The sequence below is a fragment of the Drosophila hydei genome, unplaced genomic scaffold, assembly GCF_003285905.1.
Source record: "Drosophila hydei strain 15085-1641.00,03,60 unplaced genomic scaffold, DhydRS2 tig00000211-arrow-pilon, whole genome shotgun sequence".
NCBI lineage: Eukaryota > Metazoa > Arthropoda > Insecta > Diptera > Drosophilidae > Drosophila > Drosophila hydei.
The window spans coordinates 2,403,753-2,416,587 of NW_022045685.1; the positions used below are offsets into that span (position 1 = coordinate 2,403,753).

General features: G+C 42.1%; 1 protein-coding gene across 1 annotated transcript in view; it reads right to left on the reverse strand.

Annotated features, from left to right (window-relative positions):
• The window catches only part of LOC111601906, an 84,536-nt gene that overhangs the window by 38,003 nt on the left and 33,698 nt on the right, over positions 1-12,835 (reverse strand). Inside the window, exons 3-4 of the mRNA XM_023318754.2 lie at positions 11,857-11,967; positions 524-559 (exon numbers count right to left, since the gene is read on the reverse strand). The gene's annotated coding sequence lies outside the window, so the exon portion shown is untranslated. The remainder of the gene's footprint in view (positions 1-523; positions 560-11,856; positions 11,968-12,835) is intronic.

Here is a 12,835-nt window from a genome sequence, read left to right on the forward strand (position 1 = left end):
CATATTATGACCGCCTGATGCGATTGCATTTTCCGGCTGCTGTTCCTGTTGCTGTTGATGACGTTGTTGATGATCATGATGCTGCTGATGACGAGGTTGCAGTCAGCATGAGATTTTTGCATATACTCGCAGCACAACGCATCTATTTGCATTCACAGCCGTTTATATTGCAGTCCCATACCCCACGCTGGAGCTCTACCCTCGCACCCGCTTGGCCGGCGCGCTGCGGTGCGGCGGTGCGGGACGTTCGCTCAGTCATTCATTTTGGTTTATAGGTAAAGCTGCCTGATGCTGAGCTCCGCAAAGCAATTTAGTTGGCGCCGCATTACGGGGCGTTGGGCGTGACCAACGCTGACGTTAAGGTCGAGGTTGGGGGCGCATTGAGTGTGTTTTATGCTATTTTCTATGTAATAGCCAACGGGACAAGAAAGAGAGGGCTGCGTTACAGCAGCATCTCCCCAGCCCCAGCTCCAGCATCTGATTGCGAGTTTAAAATGCATTTTACAGACAATTTTGCACTTACCGTTTACGAGTTAGCTGAGGTCATTGATGGCGCTGACTGTAACAAAAGAAGAAAAGGGGATTTCATAAATGACTATGTGTGTATGGACATAAACTGAATCTTTTGATATTTTGTATGCATAGAACAAGTAGCTCTTCAACTCAGACACATATACTTCAACAGCTATAGATACAATTAGCATAAAAAGTTGCCTACATCAATAGATGGCTGTAAGTTAGAGCATTGAATATGTATTCAGATATATTCATAGCGATCTATAGTAATATATCAATAGAGGAATCTGTATATAGCAATCTTTAGGCATATCTACAGATTGTCAATACCTCAATTTCTGATTATTTATATCTTAAATTCGCTTAAAACTTGTTTCTTTCATTACTTCGATTAATAGTGAAGAATATTCAATCATTAAAAATACATTATTGTACCTGTAGTTCAGTTAGTGAGCTCAACCAGCCACAGCCGCAATAATTCTGACATTCCGGACGCTCTATCATTTTGGGATCTAATCTGATTACCTTGGCACCCAACTATCACACACTTTAAATGCCAATTTGTGGCATGTGTGTGTGTGTTAAAATTTCGCAAGCACATCACGTGTCGCATTGACAGATGTTTCATGCTGCTGCCTCCGCGCCGCGCACAGGTGCCACACCAAGCCACAAAAAAATGATACGCTTTGCAAATCGACACAAAACCAAAAACCAAAAAAAAAAAAGATGAGGAAGAATAAGAGTGCCAACAGAAATAGGTAAACGCGGCGGCCAGATGATGAGGTGAGGTCAGGCACAGCGACTGTTTTTTGTTTTATTTTAAAACCAACTTATTATTTTACATTTTTGGTTCATGCCCCAGAAACGTAGCCCCACCAGAATTACAGACTGCGCGTCCGCATCTCTTCGAATCCAACTCCAGCTCCATGGCTGCGTTCCGTTCGTGCGACCGTAAAAGTAAGAGAGAAGTGAGTACGTGCGGTCATCTGTCATGATTCTACGACTAAGCGCTGGCTCTTGGGCCCCGTAGCTGGTCGCTGGTGTTGGCCTACAAAGCATACACAGCCTGGGGACTGCGGCGAGGAAGGGCGGAGGCGCTCTTGAATAGCTTTGCCATGTAGACTTGTCCAGCGGTTGTGTCTTGGTTCCATTGTCTATGTGCGTGCGCTTTGCTTAAATGTCAATTATTTCACGCTTATTACATTCTCGAATGATGATGACCATAATGAAGATGATGCCGATGACGGCCAACTTCATTAGCGAGAAAGTCGAATAATAAAAAATAAAATTTTATATAAAAAAAAACAAATAGACAAAAATAATAATAGTAAGAAAAACGAAAAGTGAAAAAGAAGAAGGGCAAGAGGAAGAAGAAGAAAGACAATATGTGTGCTATGTGCAAGTACCTGGAATATAAAAAATAAAAGTAAGTGTCTCTCGCTTTTTTATAGCGTTTTAATGCGATCTTTACGAGCGCGCGACAAACATTTCTCGGTGACTAGACAGCCAAGATGAGATGCGACATTTTTGTGGGTCAATTCAGGTGATGCCCCATACTCTCTGGGTCACTCTCTGCCTCACACTCTTTCTACCTTGCTCGGTTACTCTTCTCATTCTTGTGCTGTATCTTAATCTGCCACCTCCGATCAATCTTCTTGCTATCTCTTTGCCTCTTTCTTTGCACCTTGGCCTGCTATCTTTGTCTGTTCTTAGCTGATCTTTAGCATGTTAACAATTTGGTTTCGACCTTAGTAAAGCGGTAAATAGATTTTGACATGTTTTCTTATACTATAAGAGACTCTCATGAGCCCACACACAGTGTTTGTTTGCCAGCACTCGACTTCGGCTTTAACTTTAACCAATTTCCAAACATTTTCGGTAGATACAATAAACTAAAATGAACGCTGAGCCCGGGGGAGATGTAAAAGGGTAACGGAAGAGGCAAAAGGAGCGCGATATGGGGATGCTGCAGCATGGGTGAGCGGGAGTCTCTGAACGTAACGACATTTTGTACGACCCCATTTCCAAAGTCGTAATAATTTCATGAAAAACGCAGCGACGTCGACTGCGCTGCATTTTGTTTGAGCTTCAGCTTCAGCTTCAGCTGGCTGGGTGACTTGGCTTAGTTCGCGGGTGGCGGGTGGTGGGTGCCTGGATGGTTAGTGTGATGCCGCTGTGCGCGCTGTTTGGGCAGTCGCGCGTTGCTGGTAATGTGCCAGTAAAAGGTATTTTAACGCTGGAATGCTCAGCCGCGCAACGCCCTGCACTGCCCTGGCCAACAGCGCCAGCTACAACGAGAACATCATGTCGCCCGTGCAGCTATCACTCTGCCCCCGACCAGCCGTCCGCTGGCAGCGCTTGGCCCGTACAACTGTTCCGATCCCTGTCGCCATTATCTGCTTTACCGCCGGCTGGCGAAATGAGTCGGAGGACTGAGTTCTCGGCTGCTTTGTCATGAAAAATAACTTCGCTTCGTTGAAATGACAGTCACGATTTTGCTTTTGCTTTTTTCGGCCAACTCCGACGTCGCTGCCACGCCTCCATCGGCAGCGCCGACTGCGCTCATCTTCGTTGGTGCACGTTGTCTGCGAAAATGTTTCATCTCTTTGCCGCCAAGCGACCCCCCCCCCCCCCCCCCCCCTCCCTCTCCGTGCCCTTCACCTTCTCTTTCCCCCTCCTTTCTAGTACAACACCCATTTATATAATTTTTTCATTTTTTTATTTCGCTTTTCGTTTTGCGCCCGCTTTATTTCTTTCTTTTCTTCGCTCTGCCAGGGACAGCCATGTAACAGACTTGGCTCCAGCAACTAAATGAAAGATGATGAATTTATTAAATTCTCTCCATGTGGATAACATAGACAAGGGGCTTGAGGCTGGGTCCACTGAGCTGCTGCTGCTGCGACATAATAAATAATATGCAATTCTATGCTCGAAACGGCGCAACAGCAATCAGTTTGTCTTAGGGCAGCAAACATTTACAAATTTTCAATACTTTATCAAATATATATATATATATATATATATATATATATATATATATATATATATAAATAAATAAATATGAAATGAAATGACAAGCTTCCTTTACGCTTATCCTATACTCTTTAGCCGTAACGTCTTCTGCTTACGCACATTAACGACCTACGAATAAACCAAATTTGCATTTTGTATGTGCCTTGCCCCAACTGTCTCTCACACCAAATTCTTCCAATGCCTGCATAGAAATGATAACTTTGCTACCTCTGACCCGTAGCTGGATTGTTTTAATCTTTTGTATGCCGATTTTTATATTACTTGCATACGATGAACAAATTCTTTGCCAACAAAAGCAACAAAATAAAGGAAAATCCAAAAAAAAAAACAAAAGAAAGAGAAGAAAATTAAAAGTTTTTAACGCGGCAGTCGGATAATAAGGAATGTAAATGGAGCAAATTGCTTGGCCAAAAGGTAAAATTTCATAAATTTAAAAAAAAAATATATATACATATATATATATATATATATATGTAAATATATATGTATAAAAGAAAAAGCCGAATGCCTCGTAACTTTTTTCCGCAACTTGAAGAAACAATCGTAAAAATCGCGCAGTGTCATTAATCTGAGGACTTTCCAAACCCCGGCAGCAGTTCCAAAGTTTTCGGCTCGCCCCGCCCCCAATTGATGTTATAAAAGCGTTTAGCCTTAATTGTTGGGGCGTTAAAGGTTATTGTTGTTGTTGCTGTTGTTGCTGCTGCTGCTGCCGTGTGCAACGATTTGTTTTTCCTTTACGCGTTTTTCTCGGCATTTTGCGCTGTCATCATAAAAAACCAGACTCTCCCATAGGTGTGTGTGTGCGTAAAAAACGAAATCAAAAACGTCGTGGATTGCACGCATTTTGGTTGGTTATGGAGCGAGCTCTTTGGGTCCGTCATCTTGTGCTTAGTGAGTCTGGAAACTGTTTTTAATGACCAAATATTAAAATAAAAGGTGCTGCTGCCTTTTTGGCCCGCACAGTTCGTTCGGTTGAGTTCGCTTTTCTGGCCTTTTGTTTATGGGCCATGGCCATGGTGGTGCCAGCCGCGACGGTCTTATGACACTTTTCATTTGCCGCTGCATAATGAAAAATTAAATTAATGAACGCACATTTAAGAGCGGATGGAAATATATATCCCAGTAGACCCAAAAGAAAAAAATAAATAGAAGCAGAGAAACCAACCTCAAACTTAGCTTTCATTTCCACATTTCAAGTTCGTTTTGCTGCTGATGCTGCTACTGCTACTGCTGTTGTTGTTGTTGTTGTTGGTGGTGTTTTCTATAGTCATTTCCATTCGCTTTGGCATAGCCATTTTCATTTCCATTTTCATTTACCATTTACCATTTACCATTGCCAAGTAGTCTACATTAGCAAAGTGCCAAACACCAGCAACAACAACAACAACAACAACAACACGTCTGGCGCCTTCTACTTTGTGGCAAATTAATTTGGCAAGTGCAATAAAACTTTTGCAGCAGATTTGGCCATTATTCAATGCCTTGTAAATGCAAGCAACTTCCAAGTGGAGGCCGACTCCAGCTCCAGCTGCTTCTATCGTCCCCGTCGCCCCAAAACAGTTTCTGTATTCAGCTCAGCGTCATGTTCGTGTAATAACCGGGCCATTAAATAAATTAGTCAAATCTTTTCTGTTGCCTAGTTGGGGCTTTGCTTAACTGGATGAGCAAGTGGCAGCCAGGCAGCAGGCAGCAGGCAGCAGACAGCAGCTTGCGTGTCCCAAATGCTCTATTGGCCCTCTTAGCAAAGGGGTATTATGAACTTAACGCTGATCAGAAGACATTAGGCGTGTCACCTGCTCTAAAGTGCTTTATAGATTAAATTTCGCATTCAAGACTCTTCCACTATTAAGCCAAAGTTCTCTGTCGCTGAGCAAGAGGAGCAGCAAAACAAAACATTTGTCACTGAGGATTTGCCATGAAATGTTCTATGTAATTAAACCAAACTGCAGCAAACAGAAAGAAGCAAAAGGCAAGCAAGAGCGAAAATTTGTCAACAAATAGCGAAACTTAAATACCCTTGAATGCATTGGGATTAGATTAGATTATCTCTACTCTCTACTCTCTACTCTCTACTCTCTACTCTCTACTCTCTACTCTCTACTCTCTACTCTCTACTCTCTACTCTCTACTCTCTACTCTCTACTCTCTACTCTCTACTCTCTACTCTCTACTCTCTACTCTCTACTCTCTACTCTCTACTCTCTACTCTCTACTCTCTACTCTCTACTCTCTACTCTCTACTCTCTACTCTCTACTCTCTACTCTCTACTCTCTACTCTCTACTCTCTACTCTCTACTCTCTACTCTCTACTCTCTACTCTCTACTCTCTACTCTCTACTCTCTACTCTCTACACTCTACTCTCTACTCTCTACTCTCTACTCTCTACTCTCTACTCTCTACTCTCTACTCTCTACTCTCTACTCTCTACTCTCTACTCTTAGAAACATTCTCCCCACGATCTACGATGATGAAGAAGCTTACTTCAATGGATTACTAAAGCATTGGGCAGACGGTAATACCTTTGATAAGAGTATTATAAGGCAGGATGAGAGCGCACGGAGCATATTTTCGAAAACAGATTGAATGCTATAAATCGCAGCTGAGCCGCATCAACTCGAGTCGAGCTAAAAGGACTCAGGATCTGCTGCTGCTGTTTGCTTCATGTGGGCGATGCGCACACTGAACTCGGAAGCTGTAAGCGTTGCAATGAGCAATAATTGCGCTTTGACACTTGAGTGGGCAGCTCTCTCCCAGTTGACCCCACATCTCAACCAAATGTTGTGTGTGTGTGCGCCTCAAATCAACCCTGAAATTCATAAATGACAACGGGCAGGGCAAGACAATGGACGCGTCTACCCTGTGCTCGTCGACGCAGGACACACTAATAAATCCTTGTCACAACATCCTTTTGTTTTGCCATTTTTCCAGGCCCACGTCGAGTAGCTGTTGCCAGTATCCAGAAGCCCTACCGGGCGCATTATCCTTTTTGAATTTACAACGCAATAATTCAAAACACATTCGTTGACTGACAGACATACGGACGCGAGCGAGCATCAACGACGGCTGGCTCGGCTAGCGCTAGATGGTTAGGCGGACCAAGGCTCTCTGTCTCTGTACTCATGAGTCTGGCAGACTTGTCTGCTGCCCCTCAATGATTAAAGTCCTCTAGGCACGCAGTGCCATATGCTTCTCGGCGGCCTCGTTCTCAGCGCTGCCATCTCAGAGATTAATTCGCTGCTGCTTTCAGTGGCAGCTCTCCTATCTGCCTGTTGATTGCCTTTGTCTTGAGTCCCTGACAGAGTCATTGTCTTATGAATGGCTAACAGAAATGAGAGAGGTGGAGTTGAGCGAAAGACGGCGACAGCGAAAGTGAGTAATTGCGAGGCTTAACAATCAGTTCTCTAGCTACGATTGTGATCATGTTATCAAATATAATCCAAATATGAGTTCCTTCTATCACTTTCTTTATTATCTACAAGTATTTTGTTTGAATTATTCGTCAGACTTCCATTGCATTATTTGTAGTTCACATTTGAGTCTAGAATCTAGAGGAGGAGACCACTCAGTCGGTTGCGTTTGCATGCAAATTTCAAGAAAAATCACAAAGTGCAAGTTGGAAAATAGCAAAACAGAGAACGAGTGCGAGAGCGAGAGGGAGAGGGAGAGTGTGAGGGAGCGAGGGGTTAGACAAGCCGAAAGTCATGTCGGGAAAATATAACAATATAAGCACATAAACGGCCCATTTTAGTTGACTCGACTTTAGCAGTCGGAATGCGAGACGAGCGGAAGAGGGGCATGGGCAGTGGCAATGAGAATGCAAGTGAATTCACTTGTAAAGGCAACAACAGGAACAACGGCAAGAGTAACAGTTTAAACACTTAAACACACTCACACATGCACACACACGCGTGCACTCTCACAATCAGACAAAGCACTCATAAGACACTGTGAGGATACTTGAACTTTTTGTTTGCATTGCGCTTTGCAACACTTTGGCTCGACTCGCCTGGGCATGTGTGGCAAGTATCTAGCGAGTGCAGAGCTAAAGCAATACGTACACAAATATCTACAAGTTCTACGAATTCTACACGCACACACACACACACGCCCATTTGCTACATACTTAGGCAAACTTGTGTGCTTAATTCCATTTTCATTTTCATTTCAGTTGGCGGCAGACAAATGCAGAGAACGTTGCAAGTTTTAGATGCTGGTGGGTGTGGGGGAGGGCGGTGGGTTTGGGCTAATGTTTTTGTTTGAGTTCTTGAGGCATCCTTTTAGCCCAGTGCCTCAGTAATGTTGGCATCCGTTCGCGCTGCCTGGCATTCGCCCAATGTTTGCCTGCCTTTGAGCATTGGCCCCGCAGAAATGGGTCAGCGAAAAGACAGCAGCGCATAATTTAATTGCCAACACACTTCGGAGTGGCAACTGCAGCTGCAGACGGCAACATATTTCTAATTACAGAATTCAACTGTAGGCGAATTCTTGATAACAAACCAACCTCTCCATCTCTACCACCACCACCACCTCCATCTCCAGCTCCAACTCTAGCTGCTATCGTAAATCATATAAGCCAACTTAAAAATAGGCGCCGCCTGACATTTGAGTGCGTTTGTCAGTCAACGGCTCTGGCGTTCGCTTAATTGCCGCACATCTGTTTTTGTGATGCTGCAGCAGCAGAAGCTCCTCCCCTCCCCCACGCACACACATTATATGTGTGGGTGTGCCACCCCTGCGACCCTCTCCAAATGAATTTATGACAACTAAGCATAAATAATTCAATTCGTGCGTGTTTACAACATTTATTAAATGAAGTGTTGAAGTGGGTGAGAATTACGCCCACACACACAGACACACAGCTCCTAAAACGTTTTTGAAGGGCCAGCCACTAAAAATATCTTGCTGTTTGCGGCTTCAAGTTGTCAGTCCGAACAACAAAAAAATCACGAAGAAACCGAAAGACAAAAAAATGGCCAAAGCCGCATTTGTATCTGGGACTCTCGCTGCTCGCACAGGCAGCCTTGCCTTGTCTCTATCTCCATCTATCCATCAAATGAGTCATAAGTGCTGCGACTTCCGCCTAGGTCCAGGGTTCAAAAAACTTCAAATTCAAATAAAAATAAAAATAACGCACAGCTTCACGTCGCTGATTATTGTATCTGTTGCTCGAAGCTGAGCTAAGGTTGTTGCCATCATCAGTTATTTAACTATTTCAAACTCTCTCTCTCTCTCTCACTCTCTTTTACTCTATTGTATTTGATTTTGTGAGCTCTGATTGGATTTTGTTGCCCCTTCTTTTGTTGTTACTTAACTGTTCATGGCATACAAACAGTTATCGCTTGAGTTTTCAATTATTTATAAATATTTTTGCTTAATTATCTATGAATCTTTTCTTATATTCGATTTATAACTTATCAGCAATTTTATTAATATGTCTAAATTTACTTTAAAGCTTGTCCTAAGTTCGACTTTATGCCTCCTCTTCGATTATTTCTAATCATAACCAAAAAATAATCATTTCATATATTATATTTCAGTTTGAAGCTCCTCAAGCCCTTACAGCAATTTATTTGTACCATGATTGATGAGCTTAAAGTTAATTCTGAAACATTTTAACTTTCGCTAGTGCAGAGTAAGCGATTTAATCGCGATTATAAGATTACGTTTTTCCTCTTCTTTTACTTGTGCTGGCGAAGTATCTTAGATTTTTCAGCATTTTCTTTATTTACTCTTGGCGCCTTTTTCTGTCATGGTCAACGTTGTTCGCAGTCTCCTAGGCGTTGTGCGCCCGCCCGGCAAGCTTGGCAACTGTCCGTATGTGGGCATCTGTTGCTTTGGCCAATTTATGATGTCAGCTACTGTAAAGCTCGCCATGTCAACTGTCGACAACGACAACAACTAACAATGGCAATAGCAATGGCAAAACTATTTAAAATAACAACAGACAGGCAGACAGAGCGACAGAGAGAGACGGACAGACAAGTCGTTAACGTCATGGAATTATAATTAAAAATCTGAACAAGCCGCTGGCTCTGGCAACGACCCCTTCTCTCCTTCAACAACATCATGATCGTTGGCTTTATCATCGTTATAAACATTGCGGTTTGTATATTTGATAATTGACTGGGGCTTAACGCAATTAACAAAGCGTACGATTGAAAAAATGTAAACTCCATCCACGACATAATGATAAAATATAAATTTTAATAATAATATAATAAAAAAAAAACAAAAACAAAAAATAAACAGAAAAACATGATATTAATTTTATGCATTGTACAGATAACCACACAGACACACACGTGCCCACATTCGGTTGTCATTTAAACATTGATGTATTTAAAAAACAATGCAAACATTAATAAGTTAATAATCATTTGCAAACTGTTGCTGCATAATTGATGGCTGCTTTTGGCCTGTGGATGCTGGGAGTGTGAATTGCATAAACGGTTTATCGTATGACGATTCGGTCTAAGCATCCCAATGATAGTGGCGATAATGATGCCAGCTGTTGATAATGTTAATTTGTATATTGATGATACCAACTAATTAAAACTATTAAATTTAATCAAGAATTTTCGTCAACTTCCTGCCTACCTGTCGGTTCGGTAATCCTTTTCAACATATGTCCGTCCATAAATGTCTATATCAATCAATCATTCAGTTTCCACATTGCTTGAAAATAATTTCAGTCGCTTAACTAACCGTGAAAATCAAATAATCAAAAGCCCAAGCTGAACGCGCTCTGACCGGACCAGGCCACGGCATTAATTACCAACAACATTTTTCGTATGCCCAACTTCCGGCAGATGAGCGACGACTACATCTAGCATAGCTACGATTATGACTATGTATTAACGATTATGATCATCAGCAAGTGGACTTGCTACTCGTCCAGCTCAGGCAGCCAGCCAGCTTGGCCAGCTTGGCCAACTTGGCCCAGCTTAGCCCAGCCGGATGGCCGACGTAATTGCTGGCCATTATGGCCAAGATGTATGAAAAATTGGCTGGCAAAACTTTTTGGCCCAACAACTCGAGTCGACTCGAGCCGAGTCGAGTCGTCGTGAGTGCAAACATGACGAAAATAAATAAATACAAAAAAAAAAATAGCAAATGAAAAAATGGAAAAAGCTAAAGCAAAAAGAATCTGTGTATACACCATTTAATTATGCGCATAAAGCTAATTAATTAGCGCCAGGCAATCTGCCGTCGCAGTCCATGACAAATCAGATAAGGAACAGGTGTGTGCAATAGCACGAGCCAGCATAACATAACTCCATGAAGTCGGAGAGTCATGATTCAGCTAAAAGCTAAACTGCATTTCAATTAAACTCTGCCACGGAGCCATTCATAATACATCACATGAGTTATGAGCTGCGATAATATACTATATGCATATGTATGTACGACGACTAACCTAGTTGCTATGCTGCTCTGTTAGATAGAACGTGTTTATGTGTGGAGAAAGCAATTCGATACATATGAGCGTGTGTATGAGTAGGTATGTAGCTGTGTGAGTGTATTGTAATATGAAATTCATTAAAGCTGATTATTAGCTGCGTCTTAAGCGAATCTAGCGATGATCTAATCAAAGTTAATAATAAACATTGGAATATGGTAAAAAGCCAAATGAACTGACGGTCGAAACTGAAGATAAACCATTGTCAAGGCTATCGGGTGATTATAGTAATCATTTATTCATAGGCTCCACCTCTGCGCTGCCCAATAGACTTCCGAGCAGACATTCCTGTTACTTGAAAATACTTAAAGCAATAGTGTTACTCATTGCCGTTGTCATTTAAACAGCTTTATTCCTCTCAAATTGAACATCACTTTTAAGCAGACAATAAGATATTCGTTGATGCTTTTACTGTCCTCTGCAAAATATCCATTGGAATGCAAATGATGCCCAAATTGCGAATGCGATGATATTAATTAAATCTTTGTATATGACACAATTTTGGCTGAAATTCTTGATTGAGTTTGCTGCGACAAAAAGCGCTGACAACTTTGCAATTTTCTGTTGCCAAAGAAGTGAGTGTCCCCAACAACCGTCCAACTCCTGGCCCTGGCCGGGCCCAGGCGCTCGTCTTGCCAATTTATTTTCATTGGCAAACATTTCGCCATATATACAAAGGCCAAAGAAGAAACATATACACAGAGCGCCCCAATGAACCCCCTTCAGTAGGCCATAATGTAAGACTATGAGGTGTTCTTTTTTATTATTTTTTTGGTAATGGGATGTATTCTATAGCTGTAAGTTTGGAGCTACCCCTAATAGACTTTTAATTACCCAGTTACCTACCTTTGTGCTTTGTTCTGCTGGCGCTTCGGGGGCCGTGTTGATTTTTGCGCAATGACAGCATGAAATTACCATTAATTTTGGGCCCTGCCAATGGCGAAACGGAAACAGAAGCTGAAAACAAAATAGATTAGCATTAGCTGAAGTTATACATACATATATATATATATATTTATTTATTTATATAAGTGCTATATAGATTTATGGGCATTGAGATTTGTATAAACCAGCTACCGTGATGGAGCGATAACAAGTGTAAGTGCGCAGGCTGGAAAGAACTGAATCTATATATATATTTATATATATATATTGGAGTCTAAATATATAAGTCGCGTAAATACCTTAGTTGCATGTCAAGCTGGCATTAAGTGCGTCCCGTAAGTGCCTCAATCAAGGCAAACTTCCCCAGCGGGAAAATTGAATAGACAGGCTACACTTGAAGTGAAGAGTAAGAGCTCGAGTAAGGAGTAAGGAGTCGACTCAATGCGACTCAACTATAAGTATTGACATGTAGCTGTTGAAATTTGTCACAGAAAATTAGCGTCGAATTGAGCTCAGTTTACCCAATGCATCATTTATCAATGTGCGCCAAATCGCCGGCTGACAGCCAACAATGCAAACAACAGCAAATGGGAAAATTGTTATAGATAGGACTCAAGCTCAGCGGAGGGTTGGCGAGCGCCGGCTGTGACATGGCAGGACCGGGCTCGATGCTGATGTTTATTGATAATGTTGCCAGTGATACGGCTGATGGTGATTTCGTCGGCCTAATTAGCATAGGGAACGTCAGCTATTCATATGCATATCGAGTGAAAGATGAGCGCTCCAAAAAAAAAAAAAAAACTAGGGTCAGAGAAGCGCAAGAGCTAATGCTTGTCTTAGCATATTGTTGAACTGGTTTGAAAGCCGATATTTAATTCTTAAGCTGTTGAAAATGGAATGGAATTGCAAATTGTTGGGCACAGCAGCGGCCAGGCCGTGT